This window comes from Palaemon carinicauda, chromosome 35 (genome assembly GCF_036898095.1).
Source record: "Palaemon carinicauda isolate YSFRI2023 chromosome 35, ASM3689809v2, whole genome shotgun sequence".
NCBI lineage: Eukaryota > Metazoa > Arthropoda > Malacostraca > Decapoda > Palaemonidae > Palaemon > Palaemon carinicauda.
In genome coordinates, this window is record NC_090759.1 from 34,736,782 (window position 1) to 34,754,834 (window position 18,053).

The window sequence follows — 18,053 nt, forward strand, 5'->3', positions numbered from 1 at the left end:
TTTTTGGGCTCAAGCCATGTCGTCCTGATGGAAGTGTACCAGAGCATTACTGTATCTGTGGATTCTCAGAACGTGCCGTACTCCCCGGAGGTATTTATTCCCGGTCGACTAGACCTAGAGACCTAAGATGTTACCGTTATACATCTTTTCAACTAACTATAAACTATGTTAGAGCTTCCTGCCCCCTACAGGGAAGAGTCCTACTAGACTCTGGAAAGTCTCGAAGAGTACATATATCTATGTATGAATACCAGGCAAGCTAATATAGTGGTCTCGCCCTATATTAAGTAAAGCATAGTTTGTATAGAACCACTGCGTCAATATATTGACCAGTAATCCGCACAATACTTGTATTGGACAAAGGTTTATATCCGCATAGGAAGAAACTAATAAAACCGCCCTCGTCCCTTTATGGGACGGAGTCCTCCCATTAGGGGACTTACATAAACCAATGCAACATAGCTTGCATAACAGAACAATTCTATCAGAATTATCCCAGATAAGATACATAGAATTAAAATGCTCAATTATACCAATAAATTGACACAGGTGAAAGAGACGCAAGGTTCTCAAGAACAAGTTTATTGACAGATAATAAACAGACAGGTTAACAACAAATATATATATTTATATAAAAGAGGATAACCCAAAACTTTAAGCATAAGTATGATAGTAAACAGAACTTGTTTATCTGAAAGAAAAACCACTAAACACCACTTTAATAAGATACCAAGGTATCAAGTCATAAAAAGTCTGTATTACAAATCAATCACATTAGCGTTAGAAACGCTTGGCACACATGTCTGAACTTATGCTAGGTTCACCTTTGAAAGAAGGAACTGTCTATATGGGCACTTGGTGCCCTCATTTAGTTTGTAGTACAGTATGTACCTACACACTCACCCTGGACTTAATCGTCCCAATTAAGACCACTGTTCCTCGCAGAGTTAAACAGTAGGGTTAACTACACGACCCACCGCTACCACAGATCTCTTAAGTTCCTCTACTTGCTTCGCATAGTGGCGAAAGAACACCCTGGAAGACTTCCAGCCCGTGTATGAACGGAGATGTTCAAAATCCATACAATTAAAGAAATTTAGGGATGAGGCAACTTTCCTCGGATCATGACCTGCGGGTGTACTGTCAGGATCCGCTCTGCGAATAAGATATGTGATTTTCGCTCTGAGTTGATTCAGAGATAAATTTGAGCCTGATGTTTCTCCCCTGAATAGTTGACCACCCTTGAAGTCTGAAGTTCTACGAAGATAGACCTTTAGGCATTCTACTGGACATAGAGATGCATCTTCTTTCAGAGGGCAGATTCTCCAGGGACCCAACCTGTTGGTGGGTAACTCATTCTTGGCGAGAAACGTAGGATCCGGAAACAGGTTCAGCTCCCCCCCATCCAGGAACTGAACACGACCTGCCTCTCTCGAGAGGGCTACGATCTCACTAACCCTGGCCCCGGACGCGAGTGCAAATAGGAAAATAACTTTTTGCGTCAAATCCTTTAACGCACATTCTTCATTGCTCAACAGGGAGGCGAAATGAAGAACTTTGTCTAAAGACCATGAGATGGGCTTTGGAGGTGCTGAAGGTCTGAGCCTAGCGCAGGCTTTCGGAACTTTATTAAAGATCTCGTTACCTAGGTCGATTTGGAAGGCAAATAAAATGGGTCTCATCAAAGCAGATTTACACACTGAAATCGTGTTAGCTGCCAACCCTTGGCCATGGAGGTGGATGAAGAAAGATAAGCAGAAGTCTGTTGAGATCTCCTGCGGATTCTTTGCCTTTACAAAGGCCACCCATTTTCTCCAAGATGACTCATATTGCCTTCTAGTCGATTTGCACTTATATTCCTCTAGGAAGTCTATGCTGGCTTTCGAAATCCCGAAACGCTTTCTCACCGCTAGGGCGAGAAAATCATGAGCTGCAGGGTCTGGGTTTTCTGTAATGAAGCGCAGACAGTCGACTTCTGGACTCGCTGGGTCAGAACTGGATGTGGTAGCGGCACGAACTTCATCTGTAGTTCCAACGCCAAGGGGAACCACATACTGTTCGCCCACTTGTGGGCCACTATTGACGCTACCCCCTTGAAGGATCTCAGTTTGTTGAGGACCCTCAACAGAAGGTTGTGAGGAGGGAACAGATAAATCCTGGACCATCTGTTCCAGTCGAGGGACATTGCATCCACTGCTTCCGCTAAGGGGTCCTCGTACGGGGACACGTACAGGGGCAACTTCTTGTTGTCTTTCGTCGCAAAGAGGTCTATTTGCAGTTCTGGGACTTGATTCAGAATAAAGGAAAATGATCCTGCGTCTAAGGACCATTCCGACTCTATCGGTGTGAACCTGGATAGAGCGTCCGCTGTCACATTGCGGACTCCTTGAAGGTGAACTGCCGACAGGTACCACTTCTTCTTTTCCGCCAATCGGAAAATGGCTAACATCACTTGGTTGAGAGGTGGTGACCTCGACCCTTGTCGATTCAAGCATCTCACAACCACCTCGCTGTCCGTCACCAATCTTATGTGGATCGAGTGACGCGGGGAGACTTTCTTTAAGGTAAGGAGCACTGCCATAGCTTCTAGAAAGTTTATATGAAACGTCCTGAATAGCTTGGACCAAGTCCCCTGGACTTTTTTCCGATGAGAGTGACCTCCCCATCCCTCCTTTGAGGCGTCTGAGTGAATCGTCATCGACGGGGGAGGTGGCTGAAGAAGAACCGACTTCTTTAGATGTCTGGCTTGGGACCAGGGTCTGAGAAGAGTACGTAGCCGAGGCGGCACTGGTCTTCTCAGGTCTCTTCGCGCGTTTGATGCATACCTTCTCCAAACTCCGGTTGCATCCTTTAGCTGTGCTCTTAGCACTGGGTCTGTCACTGAAGCAAACTGGAGAGAGCCTAGTACCCTCTCCTGTTCGCGTCTTGATATCCTTTTGGAATCTAGAAGTCTCTTGACAGAGCCCGCTATCTCCTTCCTTTTCTTCGTCGGGATGGAGAAACTGTGTGACAAAAGGTCCCAGTGGATTCCCAGCCACTGGAACTTTTGGGATGGAGAAAGTCGAGACTTTTTCTTGTTGATCTTGAAGCCTAGGTACTCTAGGAACTGGATCACCTGACTGGAAGCTTGCAAGCATTCGGTCTCGGATGCTGCCCACACCAGCCAGTCGTCCAGGTAGGCTACTACCTGAATTCCCTTTAGGCGTAATTGTTTGAGAGCTGCGCTCGCAAGCTTCGTGAAAATCCTTGGGGCTATGTTTAGCCCGAATGGCATGGCTCTGAAGGCGTACAGTTTCCGTTGTAGCCTGAACCCTAGGTAGGGGGAGAGTCGACGGCTGATTGGAATGTGCCAATAGGCGTCTGACAAGTCTATAGAGACTGAGTATGCCCTCTTGGGCAGTAAGGTCCTTATGTGTTGCAGTGTTAGCATCTTGAATTTGCAATTCACTATGAACTTGTTGAGTGGTGACAAGTCCAGAATGACTCTGAGCTTTTCCGAGTCTTTCTTGGGAACACAAAACAGCCTCCCTTGGAATTTGATGGACTTCACCTTTCGGATCACATTTTTCTCCAACAGTTCTTGAACGTACTCCTCCAAAACGGGGGTGGAGTGTTGGAAAAACCGAAGGCATGGGGGTGGAGTGCTGTACCAGCTCCAACCCAGTCCATTCTTGAGTAGGCTTTGGGCCCAGGGATCGAAGGTCCAGCGATCCCAAAATTTCATCAGTCTCCCTCCTACCAGTATCATTTCACTTGGACTGCCGTCCTGAGGTCTTGCCTCCCTGACCACGACCACCTCTGAATCCCCTTCCCCTTGAGGGGCGCCTAGACGAGCCTCTGGCTGCTCCTCTAGGTTTTGCACGAAAGGAAGAAGACTGTCCTTCGAACGTTGGGGCGAATGTGGTTGACTGACCTGGCACAGCCTGGGGTACCCACTGAAAAGCAGTCGGGGTTTGTGCCACCATCTGGGGCACTGGAGGCAAAGGCAATTGCAGTTGCTGTTGCTGTCTATAAGGCTTGGCTGGCCGAGATGGTAGCCTAGTCCTCATATTCTTCCTCTTTGGTTGAGGACCCTCATCCGGGGAAGATTTTCTTTTGATAGCCAGGCCCCACTTCTGGAGAAGATTTCTATTCTCTACGGCGGCCTTATCAACAACCTCTTTGACCACATCGGTAGGGAAAAGGTCTTTTCCCCAAATGTTGGAGGAGATTAATTTCCTTGGCTCATGTCTCACCGAAGCCCCGGTGAACACGAACTCCCTGCAAGCTCTCCTTGCCTTGATGAAGCCATAAAGGTCCTTCGTCACTGTGGCTAGGTGAGACTTAGCCACTACCATGAACATTTCATGGACCTTAGGGTCACTTGCCATTGTCTCAAGAGTAGTCTGATGAGACATTGAGGCAGCCAGTCTTTCTTTGGTCTCGAACTCTCTTCGTAAAAGAGATTCGGACAGCTTGGGGAGGTCCTCGCCGAATTGTCGTCCGGCAATATCAGCCTCCAACTTTCCCACTGAGAATGTCAGATGGACATCCTTCCAGTCTTTGTGGTCCATAGGCAGAGCCAGCGACAAGGGTTTACACTCCTCCAGGGAGGGGCAAGGCTTGCCGGCCTCGACTGCCTTTAGGACAGCCGCAAACCCTTTTTGTAAAAAGGGGAAGGCTCTATCAGGAGAGGACACAAAAGAAGGGAGCTTCTTGCTCAATGCAGCTACCTTCGAATTAGAGAAGCCCCTCTCTTTCATCGAGGATGAAAGTAGGGCTTGAGCCTTAGCGTGGTCCATAATAATGACCTCCTTCGGCTCTGTCTCCTCCCTTGAAGCTGTTTCTTTTCTCAGCCGGACATAGCAGTCCGGATATGATGCCTTGCTGGGCCAGAATTCTACCTCCTCTAGGGGAACTGAACCCAGCTTATCCGAGATGACGATCTTTCCAGTCGTCATCGACATGTGCTCAGCATACCTCCATGGGTTAGCATCTGAGCATATGGGAAGGTCTTTCACATTGAGCCTTTTCTGGGGCCCATGTGATTCTGCTAAGGACTGCATACGCAGTTCCATTGCAGCCGCCTTCTCCTGATTCTCCTTCTGCATTTGTTGGATCATTCCAACAATCGAAGAGAGGGCCTGTCCCAGTTCTACTGGGAGACCAGCCGATGTTGAGGGGATAGGCTCCGGCATCTGAACCGGAGTAGCCGACACCTCGTCGACCTCATCCTCTACGACATCCGGGGTTTGAACTTGATCCTGACCTTCTGCCAGGAGGTCTTCTTCCAAACGTTCGTCCAGGTCAGACATCCTGTCACACAACTGGATGTCTTGCATCGCATCTGCGACTTCCTCATCCACCTGGACTTGATCTTGAGGGATCTCCTCTTGAGGCTGGGGAATCACTGCCTCAGCTGATGCCTGGGGAAAAAGATACGCCCTCATCTTCTCACTTGGAAGATAAGGGCCAGAGGTGTTCTTCTTGAAGCCCCTTACCCAAGTACGAAGCTTTTCCCTTGCTATATCCCTTGATTCCGCCGTTCTAGGGGAATCAAAAGCCTCAGTAATCAGGTTAGTGCATACAGTACATACCTGAGGGTCCCAATACTGGAGATCATCCTTGGAGACAGCGCATGCTGCGTGTCTCCTACAACACTCATGTCCGCAGAGGTTCTTGCTGCGGACATTGCAGAAAACATTTCCGCACTTCGGAGGGTCCTCCTGTAAAGAGAAGAAATTTCCATGAGTATCAAGTGAACTATGTATCACTGGATATGCATAGTATAGCATAACAATTCATAAAGGAAAGACACACACTTGTGTTTCCCTCACAACCCATTGCTGCAGCCTTCCAGTTAATAAAATCAAAATGGTTTATCTCTTCTAGAGTAACCAATGCAAGGTTTCCAGAGGAAACAGGTGGAGCTCACACCTAGGCAATGATTTTAAAATCCTGGATAATAGACAGGGAAGAACTCTGCTTCCTATCTGAGGGCAACAGCAAAGGGCTGTGCAAGAAAACACAATAGTGTTAGAAGATACAGTGCTGTACCTAAACCTTTACTATAGTTTTCTTCTTACTGTATATGCTATACAGAAGAATACTAGTACAGTATAGGAGGATGTGTGCCGGCCTGCCTTTGCAGCCGGCACACACCACAACTAGCTTTAAAGTATACTACTTAACAGCTATAGGGCGGCAGCACTCTGGTTCAAATGCCTGTGCCGGTCGGCAGCAGCTGCCGGCCGGCAACAGCCAGTGTTGGCCGGCAATGACTGCCGGCCAGCAACTACACAAGGTAGTACCCAGCTGCCGGCCACACTCTTGGTGACCGGCAGACAAGGACTGACATAAGCCGGCCGGCAAAGGTACAAGACCGATGCCAGCCGGCAGCAAAAGAACCAGAAGACTACACCTGCCCGGCTGCCGGCCTCATAGGCCGGCAGCCGGCCTCATAGGCCGGCAGCCGGGACAGGTACAGCACTAGAAGAAAATAGAATGGATGCCGGGATAAGAGTGTACACATCCCCCCAAGCCCGGCAACCGAAAGAGTGCATATAAGGAAGGGGAGAAACTTAATTCAGGCTTCCTTGACCAATGCCGTCCGGCTCTGCCGGCAGGCATGGATGAGGGACCAAGAGAGGTCCGGGCAGCACTCGAAAACATAAGACCCTTGCCGGCCAGCATCTCTGCCGGCCGGCAATGGGCTTAGTCAATTCCACATCCCAACCTATACTAGGTCCAGAAGTAGAATGACGTACAGTACAGTAATACCCCTGCCGGCCAGCTCTGCCGGCCGGCAAGGTACAGTACAGTAATGGCTAGGCCATTACGGAGATAGAGGGGGAAGGGACAAGAGGGTCCTGCCAACCTTGCTTTAGTGACAGATCACCCGCAGCCAAGAACTTTGTCTTAGCCTAAGGGAGATCTAAGGGAAAGGGCCAGCAATACTTGCCAGCTTCCAGAGCACCAAAGCAAGGAAGGCGTTGCTACTCCCAAGGGAAGAACTTATCCTCCCCCGAGAACAGCAACAGGACTTAGTCTGGTCGATCACAAAAGAAGGAATCATAACTTACAGAAACCTTCGGTAGTGACCTAAGGGAGCTAAGCTCCCTTTGTAAGTGTTAGGTCAGCGAGGGAGACTCTGCCCCAAGCCAGACAACACGGACTCAGACTAAAAACTCTGTTGTTCTGTCCCTCTTTGAACCAGACTTACTGGAACAGGAAGGTACAGTAACACCCTAGTATAGTTTTATCGAAAATAAATTCGGAAAAAACCACTTAGGGATAAGCCCAAGGCTTAAACAGAGGGAAAGGGATTGCATACCTTCTCCGAAGAAAAGAAAGCAACCGGGGAGTATGATAAAGTATACTAAGGCTCCATAAGCAATTAGCCTAGGCACCAAGAGAATCGATTACCTAATTCACCGAAACTCACACGTATACAATCTTGGAAATATTCCACACAGTCTTAAATGTATAAAATATAGCCTAAAGCTTCAATAAAATTTTAATTACACTCGGAAAAACCAAAATCATGCATGAAGTACTAGGACCAAACGACTAGGCTACATGGCCTAGCGTAGGCCAGAATGGCGAATACTTCGCCAAATAATACTAAGCACGAAAGGAAATCCTATGTAAAGCTAAATAGCTAAAATTTATTAAAGCAAAACAACCAGGAATGTCACTCTAACTAACTAATTTATACCTAGCGAGTGACAGTGTCCAGGACACCTCTGGTAGGCTACGGCTCTTGTATCAAAGATTAATCCTATTAATCACTCAAAATTTTACCAAGAGCCTACATTTATACATAACAGACACTATACTCAACTTATCAGAGGCCAACGAAGACGAAGAAGCCATGAAAAGCCGAATAAATCCAAGATTTGCGAGAAAAACAGGAAAAAACACCGAGTTGTTAAGCTACGCAAAAAGGAATACAGATGGCGCCAGGATTGGCGCCAGGCACGCATACGAATCGGGGGATAGGGAAGCCTTGGGAGCGGCTCCCCTTTTTCTTTCCCGAATTCGTATCTCGTCAATCACCTCCTACGAGACGAAATCTCTGTTCAGGTCGTAGATTGCCATGTGACGTGTCTAGAATACGTCCTCTGATATGTCGCGATATCCCTTTCACGAGGGATACTCGCTCCAGGAGTTAGAATTCTGGTACCTTAAGGTAAATTCTCTGGGAATATCGCCGTAGTTGTAATATACCCTAGGAAGCTACCCTATAGGAACTTCCATCAGGACGACATGGCTTGAGCCCAAAAATATATATATATATATATATATATATATATATATATATATATATATATGTATATATATAATATATATATATAATATATATATATATATATATTATATATAATAAATATGTATATAATATATATATATATAATATATATATATATTATATATATATGATATATATATACATATATATAATATATATATATATATATATATATATATATATATATATATATATATATATATCAATATATATATATATATATATATATATATATATATATATTATGCATATAATATATATATATATATATATATATATATATATATATATATATATTGTCAATCATCGTATTTTTATGTGAACGTACCTGGTGAGTGCTTCAGTAGGTAGCATTTTTTCTTACCATATTATCAATATGGACATCCTTCTTATGCCCCATGCACTCATTTAATAGATCATAAAACATATGGGAATAGTATAATGAGAGTAAAGTAGTAGAAAATGGTAGTAATGAAATTCAGTTTAAAGTTGTTATCCACCTTATCAAATCATTACAAGTACAGAGTAGATTGATGACAAAAGTACTAAATAACACAGTTTATAAGTTGCACCTGGTTAGGTTTAAATGAATGTTTGCGTTCCATAGAATGACCAAGCAAATGACTGAAGTTATGACTAACTGCATGGGACATGATTGATGGCATGATTGATGACAGAATTACTAAGTAACGCAGTCAGACCATCATAATTGGAATCAGGTTAGGTTTAAAAGAATGTTTAAATTCCATATGAATGACAAAGCACATGATTGATGACATGATTATTTGCATTGCACATATCTAATGGCTTGATTGATTGCAAGATTGATAACAAAATACTAAATGTAGTTAGAGCCTTATAATTTGCATCAGGTTACGTTTGAATAAATATTAAAGTCCCCTAGAATGACCAAGCACATGATTAATGGTATGAGTAATCACATAGTACACAGTTGATGGTATGAGTAATCGCTGGATTGATGACAAAGGATTTCAAGTGATGCAGTTAGATTCTTATAATTGGCATCAAGTTAAATTCAAATGAATGCACAAGTCCCCTAGAATATCCAACCACATGATTCATGGTATGATTAATCATATAACATATGATTGATGGCATAATTTATTGCAAGACTGAGGAAATAATTACTATGTAACGCAATCAGACCCTTATAATTTCCATCAGGTTGGTTGTAATTGAATGGTTAATTACCCTAGAATGACCAAGCACATGAAGAATTTATGATTACTCACATGGCACATGATTGATATCAGGATTGATGAAAAAAGTGCCAAGTGTTGCAACGTAACTGTTAGGTGTTAACAGAGAGGCAATGTGAATGCAACTACAGTTTATTCAACAGATAACTTGTTCATATAAAAGCAGTTGCGAGCAAGAATGTCACAAAACTCAACACAAACTAAAACCTACGAAGGCAACCTTAAACAAGTTGTTCTGTTATAAGTGTAGAAGAGAGGGAGGCATAAAAAAAAAGCAATAGCATTAAATTGTATAAGGGTGTGTAAAACAAGTGCGGTATATGGCTACCCCATCAAAAAGACATACATGTGAAATAGGGAGACTTGTTTTAGAGAAGCAAACTGTAGGCTGGCCATTTTGCAGGAGATATGCAGGCTTTAGGTGATCAATTTCTTTGACAGGAATGTTAATTAGGAGGGGCTTCGGTGTCCAACGGATCACATGGAAAGGGCCTATGTAAGGGTGTGTCAGCAGTTGCTTGCTAGTGTCGTTGCCCCTGAAGATTTGTCTTGCAGCATGTAAATCTTTCGATGTGTCTTGCAGCGTGAACATTTTTCAGTAGGTATTGCTTCGCTGGGGGCTTGTCATCTGGTAGCATGGGGTAAATCTTTCCAGAATGTGACCTAAGTGTTGGAGATTATGGGAAGAGGTTGCTGAGGGACAAAAATTCAGCATACTGTACACCATTTTGGCTGCCAAGACATCGAGGGTGTCCTTAGAAGTGGTCCTTTGTCCAAGGTGTACCCAGGGAAGCTAAAGTAAACTAGTTGGAGTCATTGCAGAAGGGGGCGATGAAAACATTCAACCATTTCGTTGGCTGCAGGGTTGTGGACGGTTCTATGATGCGGGCAGATGCACAGGAGATTTGCTAATGTTGTCCAAAACTGAAAGGTGAGATTGGCTTCAGGCCAAGGAGCAGAGTGATTAATGACGGTAACCAAGTCATTGGGATGTAGGTAACCCACTACGTCAACTTGAATGAGAGTAAAATGACTCAGAAGTTGAAGAAAGGTGCCCACTCTTGAGTTCATGTGTCAATGTACTTTTGAAGTTTGATATGAAGCACAGGTGCGGACCCAATACTTAGCGTCCTTAGTAAAGCCGTGCAAAATGAACTTCGTCTTCAGTAACTGCGCAGTAGTTCAGCAAGAAGGATGCAAGAGACCATGGAAGAAATAAAACACCTATCAGCGCATGGGAGCAGATATCCACTATCATAGTGTACCAGTACTGGCGTCACAGAAGAAGGTGGTATTGGATTGTAAAGGGCAATGTCTTCCCAAAGGATGGATGTACAGGATGGCCTACTTGCTTGGTACTCTGGATCTTTTCATTGGGCTTTTACCAATGCATTATAATCCAATCCCAGGTGAATGTCAGCCAATGTTTCTTGACAGGGCATCAGCACTGAGACGTGTTGAAGGATTAACCACCTGCTCCTGAACAATATTGACGCCACTATCAGCAAGGGGGAGGAAGAGATGGGCATGTGGTATGGGGAACTTTTATGTTACAGAAGGCTGCTTCTTGAAGGTGACCTCACTTCTGGTCTTTTGTCTAGCCTTTGAGGGAGGCAAAACGGGGGGTAAGAGTGGCGGCGATGGATGGCAGGAATTGGTGATGAAAGTTTATCATGTCTAGAATTCTTGCAGTGCTTTGACAGTTGAGGGCGTGGGGATGTTCTGAACGGCTACTACATTCTCAGGGAGGGGGTGGAGGCCTTCAAGAGTATTGCGGTGCCCTAAAATAAATATGACATAGTTCACTTGTCATACTGGATTACAAGGCCATTTTGTTGTAAGCCATTGAGAATGATGTGTTGTCTACATATCAAACATAGAAGGGGAGGTCCCCTAAGATGTCATCCATGAGCCGTTGAAAAGGGGCCGTATCATTATGAAGGCCAAAACAGGAGCATATAAAGGTGTATATACCAAAGGGGATGTATATGTCACTCTTGAGAATGTCTTCCGAGTTCTTAGGCATCTGATAATACCCCTGCAAGAGATCGAGCTTGGAGAAAATATTAACTTGGTGCAAGTAGGAGGTAAGGTTGGCGATGTTTGGGAGGGAGCACTGATCCAGATCTGTCTGCAAGTTCAGATGCCTGTAATCCCCATAAGGGTGCAGAGATTTATCCTTCTTCAGTAAGGGTTGTTGTGGCTGATGTGGTAACGTCCCTGACTGGTGAATGACAGACTGGGGTTCAAGTCCCGCTCAAACTAGTTACTGCCTTTGGTTGGAGCATCTCCCAATCCTCATGAGGTAAGTATGGGGAGTTGGGGAAGCTTATAGGTCTATTTGCTTTGTTATCAGCATCCATTGCCCGGTCCTCCTTTGTCCTAGGTTGGGTAGAGAAGAGGCTTGAGCACTGATCATATGTATTTTTGGTTAGTCTCTAGGGCATTGTCCTGCTTGCTCGTGCAATGTCACTATCCCTTGCCTATGCCATTCATAAGTGGCCTTTAATCCTTTAAAGGGTGACGACCATAGACTTGAGGCCTTTTGGCAAAGGCTCATTTCTTCTATTATGGTAAAGGTTTGTTTAGAATCTGCCAAATGATCCGGGGCCAGAGGTCTGGTAAACTGCGGGCCTTGTTGTCTTAATATTGTGATAAATACCATGCTTGGTGGGAACCGTGTGCATTTGCCAAAGTTCAAGATGTAAGACTCCTGGGTATGATGTGACGAGGGGGGTGTCGACCTCTGTAGGTGAGCTAATGTAATGTGGAGTGTAAGGTCAGAAGGGGCTGGTTAAAGAGGTGTCGACGATTGCAAGTCAACATTGACTAATGCTCAATCCCCCATATCAACCAGGTGAAAATGTGCGAGGATATCCATACTGAGTAGTGGCAATGTTACTTCTGCTACGATGAGAATTTCCAAAGGTATTTGGAGCACCCAATCGATAGTGTGAGTGTCTCGTACCCATGGATTGGAATGTCAGATCTGTTGGCAGCTACCAGATGGACATCAGCAGTCTTAGAATTAATATTCTATATGTCCTGGAGTGCGACTTTGATAGGAGGGAATTGCAAGCACCAGAAAAAAAAAGATTAGTGACATGAGAGGCCACCGCCACAAGCGATGGCCTACTTATATGTTTTTTGGCTTTTGACAACCGTCCGCACATTTCTTCGCCAAAGCTCCGAAATCTGGGGTGGTAGTGGTAGTACTGTGGCTGATGGGCGTCAGTAAGTGGCTAGAGAGGCTGTTGGTAGGGGTATGATTGAGAGGTGGCATATGTGGGTAGAGGGCGTATGTCACCACAATCACATCACGTGTCTTACTACATACACGTTGGCTTCGATCAGTGTATAGTAGTTGTCCTCTTTTTCAGGAGTGGAGGCATTGATGGAGATCTTGAATGTGGGGAAATTGCTGTCCATAAGGGCGTCAACTTTGGTCATCAGGACAGGACCTTCATGGGCAAGGGATCGACATCAAGAATGGCAGCGAGTACAGGTTTGGGTACGCATCGTGCCCAAAGGACATGAAGGTTCATTTCCAGTGGAGAACAGTCTGTGGCAGGTTGCAAGAAAGCGATACTGGTTATTCCCCTGACGACGAGCAAAGGCTTTTGGTCCAACATTGGCTGTTGAGAAAGGTAGCGATAGTGCGTACTGCTCCAGGAGATATTTTTAAGGTGTTGTAATCTATTGGGGCGTCCCCCTTGGTTGCAAAGACAATCTTGAGATTTCCGGGAAAGTATCGTTGGGGATCGTCGAAAGAACATGTCTGCTTTGGTGCTTTAGCGAGTCACGCCCTAGATACGAAACTGAACATCAGCGGGCCTGAACCAGGAGAATGCTTCTCCGCTGGTGAAGGGCAGCAGTTCCATTAAGACTGTGTGTTGAAGAGTCAGGTTCAGTGGTCGCCATTGTGAAAAGGGTAGAGCATATGGGTGGGCGAAAAAGGCGGAATGGAGTAGTCACTCAGGTGGTAACCAATGTAGCAACGTAACTGTTAGATGTTCACAGATAGGAGATGTGAATGCAAGTACAGTTTATTCAACAGATAAAGAGTTTATATACAAGCAGTTGCAAGCAAGAATGTAGCAAAAATTAAAACAAACTAGAACACACGAAGGGAATCTTAAACAGGTTGTTTTGTTATCAGTATGGGAGAGAGCAAGAGATAAAAAAAGTAAAAGCATTATATTGTATGAGAGTGAATGATACATATGACGTACATAAGTAACACTGTCAAGCCCTTATACCTTGCATCAGGTTAGTTTTAAATGAATGCTTAAGTCCCCTAGATTCCTAGAATGATCAAGCACACGATTGACGGTATGAATAATTGCATTGCACAGGATTGATAGCATGATTGATCGGAAAATTAACAACAAAAGTACAAGGTAACACAAGTCAGACAATTATAATGTGCATCAGGTTAAGTTTAAATGAATATTTAAGACCCTCAGAATGATCAAACACATGATTGACCGTATGATTAATTGCATAACACACAATTGATGGCATGATTGATCGCAAAATTTATGACAAAAGTACTAAGCAACCCAGTCAGACCCTTATAATTTGCATCAGGTTAGGTTGAAATGAATGCTTAAGAATGACCATGCATATGATTGATGGCATGATTAATTGCATTGCACATGATTGATGGCATAATTGATCACAAAATTGACTACTAAAGTATAAAGTAGAGCAGTTAGACCCTGATAATTTGCATTTGGTCAGGTTTAAAAGAATGTTTACGTCCATTAGAAAGATCAAGCACATGATTGATGGCATTATCAATCACATGGCACATAACAGATGGCATGATTGATCACAAGATTGATGATAAAAATATTAACTATGGCAGTCACACTTAAATTTTACATCAATTTAATGTTCAAGTGAATACTTAATTCCCCTATGATGACCAAGCACATGATTGATGGTTTCATTACTCACATGGCACATGATTGATGGCATGATTGATAGATAGATATGTGAACAAAATTCTACTAAAGTAGACAAAAAGTATAGTTCTGTTGACCCTTATCTCAAACATTATAATGATATAACCAAGAAAATAGTATCGATAATAATAAAATCAAAGGTAAAGTTTTGGATTCAACCAAATTGGGAAATGTATTATATTAATATATTTTCCTAGTAAAGCACGTGATAACAAAACACTTCTTCTCAATACATTATTGTCGCTAATGCATACTTACAGAGAAAAAAAATATTTCAGGAATTGAAGGTCTTGACTTTTTCTAAGTTTAGTGTATATCTTTCCATGGGCACGCAAGGTAGCTCTTGTTCGTTTGTATGTCTGTTTTCATCTTACTTGGCTCCGCCCCATTGCGTAATGTGACAATATTTACTTGAATGCGCATTTGCTCCTCCCATTAATGTCGCTCCTCCAATCAAAATACTACTAGGTTCTTTTCAAGGGTTATTATTGGACGATTCATTGGTCTCGCAGTCTTGTTTCAAGGATCTGTTTTACGTGCAATATAACATTGTAAACGATACTATTTTGTTTTTTTCCCTATTTCATTATGGGAGAAACCCGTGATTGTCGTTTGTTTTCGGTTTTCAAAAGTTCCGGTTTCTATATTTTCATCACACGTCATTTAACTGTCATGGATCCTCCGGTATGGTTGTGTGAAATATGTCGTTATTCCTATTTTGATGTGATCGGCCGATTTCATGGGAATTATAATGGAACTCCTGAAGTAGTGAATCGTTTTCTAAGGGAGCATTCCGTATTACCTTTAAGTGTCCAGTGTGGTAAATGTGATTCGCCTTTATATTTTCGTGAGGATAGACATGTGTGGTATTGTACCAAATCTGAACGTATTCCAGTACTTGATGATTCAGAAGAGGGTCAACCACAACCTTCCACATCTTCATCGTCATCTTCCGTTTAAGGTAAGAAGTGATTTAACAAAATATATATATTCAAATTTACCCCTGGTTAAAGGGGGGGTCGCAGGGGGGGCGAAGCCCCCCCCGGTAGGTGTACAGGGCCCCTAGGTTAGGTTAGGTGGGTTTGTTAGGTTCTGTGGTGCCCTGAAAATTACTGTGGCCTTAAGGGGGGGTCGCAGGGGGGGCGAAGCCCCCCCCGGTAGGGGTACAGGGCCCCTAGGTTAGGTTAGGTGGGTTTGTTAGGTTCTGTGGTGCCTTGAAAATTACTGTGGCCATAAGGGGGGGTCGCAGGGGGGGCGAAGCCCCCCCCCCCCGGTAGGGGTACAGGGCCCCTAGGTTAGGTTAGGTGGGTTTGTTAGGTTCTGTGGTGCCCTGAAAATTACTGTGGCCTTAAGGGGGGGTCGCAGGGGGGGCGAAGCCCCCCCAGGTAGGGGTACAGGGCCCCTAGGTTAGGTTAGGTGGGTTTGTTAGGTTCTGTGGTGCCTTGAAAATTACTTTGGCCATAAGGGGGGGTCGCAGGGGGGGCGAAGCCCCCCCCGGTAGGGGTACAGGGCCCCTAGGTTAGGTTAGGTGGGTTTGTTAGGTTCTGTGGTGCCCTGAAAATTACTGTGGCTTTAAGGGGGGGTCGCTGGGGGGCCCTACCCCCCTCCTCCCGGTAGGCCTAGTTAGGGGTATGGGGGAGGGGTGCTGGAACATTAATTATTCATTTATTGCAAATATCATTCAATGCCCCAACACCCTCCCCCCCTTCCCCCACCCAAAACCCCGGTTCCCAAAGGGTGTCCCCCATAATTGGTGGGATGAACTAGGGTATACATAGTAAATCTCTAAATCGGTTGGTTTACAGTCAAAATAAACGTTAAATTCATTGAAACCACACTATTTCTGATGCAACAAATATATTTTTATTGCATTTTTCCAAATTTGGCTGAAACTAAAAATTTACCAATAATAATAAAACAACATGCTAAAGAAGAGTGGCAACACTTACATTTAACAGCGACGTGAAAAGTATGGTAGACGTTCACAACCACTCAAAGTTCTTGAAGCTGTTTTACTACAGAAATCTCAATATTTACGCAAGTGTCAATCGATGTAGCGGGCATCCGCACACTCTCTATCACTACTCGATGTCGTCTCGAGTATTTATAAACTGAAAATAAACACACAGGGACTTTAGGAGAAGTTCAAACATGACGTGCAGTCTGACATGTTAAACGTTTTATAAATAAACGACTCGACTAATGGCTAGAAGTGTTGCCAGATGGATTAGTCAAAAAATCCCCAAAAGTCATGATAGAAAATCTCCAAAACTAACCAAAAATCCTCTTTTCACAAATGTATTTTTTTTTTCTGATCACGTACGCTTTACCAATATAGAAATTACTCACTATTCTTCATATAAGTACAAGTAAACTAACTGCAACAATATAAAGCTTTACTCATCTTTGTTTCTTCATTACAGAAATCTGTATAGAATATCCCCCTCAGACACCCAAAATCCCCAAATCTAGGGATAAATTCCCATATCTGGCAACACTGCTAATGTCTGCCAAGTACTGATTTGTTCAGTAGCACTAAAGTTTTCTTCAAAATATTGTTTTAAGAATGTGTATCGGTTAAGTTATTATTCTTTTATGTTAAAAATGTTCATGTTATTATTTCTCAAAGTATAGTTAAATTATCAGGAAGCACAAAATACATAAAAATAACAATATTTCAGATTATTTACGTTCACGCTTCCATATGGAATCCTTGCTTTACCTATCAAGTGATCATAAATATCCGACCACTAGATGTCGCACGAATCGAGCCCATATCGGGGTGACAAGATTATTATTATTATTATTATTATTATTATTATTATTATTAGGCTAAGCTACAGCCCTAATTGGAAAAGCAAGATGCTATAAGCCTAAGGGCTCCAAAAGGGAAAAATAGCCCAGTGAGGAAAGGAAATAATGAAATAAATAAACGATATAAGACGTAATAAGCAATTAAAATAAAATAATTTAAAAACATTAACAACATTAAAATAGATATTTCATATATAAACTATTAAAAGACTTAAGTCAGCCTGTTCAACATAAAAACATTTGAACCGCATTTAATTTGATTGTCCCATAATAATGACATTTATCCCGTGTCGACCCTCCACGGGACGTATTTAGTCATGTATTTTCAATATAAAAAAAAAAAAAAAAAAAAAAATCGAGGCAGCTTAAAACTCGCAACAGTACAGACGCAAAAGACAAAATAATAACCAGACACTAATGCACATTCGAGAGAAATAACTTAGATTAATAATCAATGATAAGTTTATATATGGTGTAGAATCAATTGAATGAACAAGAAATTTGAATATGCGTCAGAAAGCTCACCTAGAAATTTGACAGTGCACGGTCGTTGAAGAAAAAAGATGTTGATCAATAGGTGAAAATTATGTATCATTCAAACGTTCTAGGACGGTGGTAAGAAAGACCTAGATTGGTCTAGGTAGATGAAATTAAAGGACTACTTGAAATAAGGGACCCATTTTCTAAGAATCTTAGAGATTAGGAAGATAGGATCGGTGAAGCACTATGTAAATAGGACTTTGATGCGCTGCTAAGGAT

General features: G+C 43.2%; 1 long non-coding RNA gene across 1 annotated transcript in view; it reads right to left on the reverse strand.

Annotated features, from left to right (window-relative positions):
* LOC137627685 (uncharacterized) overlaps positions 1–16,617 on the reverse strand; it is a 561,261-nt gene extending 544,644 nt beyond the window's left edge. Inside the window, exon 1 of the long non-coding RNA XR_011041201.1 lies at positions 16,430–16,617. This is a non-coding gene — a long non-coding RNA (uncharacterized lncRNA). The remainder of the gene's footprint in view (positions 1–16,429) is intronic.
* Between the last annotated feature and the right edge of the window lie 1,436 nt (positions 16,618–18,053).